Raw genomic sequence first — 2,360 nt, forward strand, 5'->3', positions numbered from 1 at the left:
GTTGAAAAGGCATGCAGTCTAGTGACATGGGCTTGTTTATTTCAAATACCATAACCATCTAGTCAACTTAATTTACAAATGTAGAAATTTAAGCTTGGTAGTAATCTAAGCCTCTATTTGGTGGAGATTAAAATTAATTTTTTAGTAAATTTTGATAGAAGTTTTTGAAGCGTAAGGTTGAAAAGTTGCGGAACTCATGAAATATATGGTTAATATTGATTGTTTAATTTTGACTTTGACTTTGACTTTGATTTTGATTTATATTAAAATCTAATTTAAGTCAATACCAAACATGGGCTAAGAAACTTGAGAAAAGAAAAAGTTCAGACACTGAGTACTTATATGAAACTTTTTCCATGATATCAGTGATAAACTATAGTACAACATAATCATACTTGGTCAAATCCTCTATTACAACTTGACCCGTAACGTAACTACAAAATCTGTAATCTTTTATAGTATAACTTAACTTGCACTGAAATGAGAACGGGAACAAGTATTGAAATGCGACGCGATGAGAACGTGTACGAGAATTGAAATGCGATACGACCATGATCCAAGTGTATAGGTACCAAATCCCATATACACACTGAGTAATGTGATCATTAAAGTGGTAAACAGCCAATCTTCTTTTAGTTCTTAAAATGTGAGTTAGACCTCAATATTTTATCATTTCAAATGGGGTCCCCTCGTGCAATCAATTTCTGGGGCACCGATCATTTGATGTGGTCCAAATCCATCCCTCCAAGCACATATCCATCACTCTTCCTCACCCAATATCCATCATGTTCTCTGCCTTTTATCTCATTTTAAAACACACAGTGCCCTTAAATAATTGGTGTCCTATAGGCTATAGCACAAATTCAAAAGCAATCAGTTGTCCTAGTTTTGAATCGATGGGCTCAAAAGAGTTAAACCAGTACTACTGATAGGGTCCACTCTGATGGGGTAGTTTTATCATCTTTATTTATGATGTCTCATAGTGCTATATTAATTACGTGCTATACTGGTTCCAGCTGTTTATAGGTTAGTATTACTCTTCATCAGTTGGATAGGTTAGTATTACTCTTCATCAGTTGGAAATGCTGAATTTAAGACAATGGCTGGAATCCATGGATCTTTGAGTTTAACCCAAGACAAAGGTCAGACGAACCCTTTATCATTACAGAAATACTACAAAAACCGGGCCAAAAACTGGGACACTTGTCGAAGCATGAATAGACAGTTTGAAAAAAAATACCCAACCAAATGCTGTCAACTCAGTCTGTCCACACTTTCCTTTTTTTTAACCTTGTTCAACCTTCATTTTTCTTATCGTTCTGATAAGTGTTAAGTGAAAGTACAAAAATGCATCTTTTGAACCCTATTTTTCACACGAAACTAAGGCTTTGTAATTGTAATTTATTGGTATATGCGTATTTAAAAAGTAAAGAAAAATTTTGAGTTTACGTGTAAAATTATTTTATTGGATGAATAAGTGGTTGAAAATAATTTTGGAGAAAAAATAATTTTTTGGAGAATGAGGCTCTAACAAGAGTAACATATGTAGATAAGACGAGGCATTGTCAAGATATCTCATTTAAATCTTGTTGCTATGCAGTTGTGTTTTTGCGATATGAATCTCAACACTCACGAAAATATTCAAGAAAGCTTTTACGATAGGTGTTAAGTAGAAGTGCAATGATACACGCATACAAAACGAGGCATTCTCAAGGATATCCTATTTAAATCTTGTCACTATGCCTCAAAACTCTAAGCTTCATTATAGCATTTAATATTATTATTATTTTTTTTAAATTGTGAATATTAACACTTCACCAAGTGTTAAGAATCTTAGGATAGATGGAAAGTGGAAGTGTAGTATTATCTCGAAGAGGCCTCTTCAAGGAATCGAATTTTAATCATTGAGCTAAACACCTTAGTCATGGAAGAAACTTTTTATAATTAATTTCTATAAAGCATAGATAAGAACATTTGATTGAGTGGTCTAAATTAATTGAATTATCTTAACTAATAGAATATTGACTTTGGATGGTGCCTAGGCCTTATGAATGAATATTAACTATTCGATTGGGAATTATTTGTTGAGCAATAATGTAATGGCAATCATTTCTAGCTGCATATTTACCTTATTCTCAATGGGCAATTATTGAATATTTTTTAATGAAATATTTTTTTATTGGAAATATTTAGTACACTCCACTTCACGTGATTATATAGAATCATTAAAGAGATGCATGTAATAAAATTGGTTGACTGTCACACCATATTGAATATGCAATATTGCATAATTTGGCTGGATTATAGCTTCTTTCAAAGATTAATTAGTACAGATGATTTGATAGCATTAATAAAGAGAT

This window comes from Olea europaea, chromosome 21 (assembly GCF_002742605.1).
Source record: "Olea europaea var. sylvestris chromosome 21, O_europaea_v1, whole genome shotgun sequence".
NCBI classification, from domain to species: Eukaryota; Viridiplantae; Streptophyta; class Magnoliopsida; order Lamiales; family Oleaceae; genus Olea; species Olea europaea.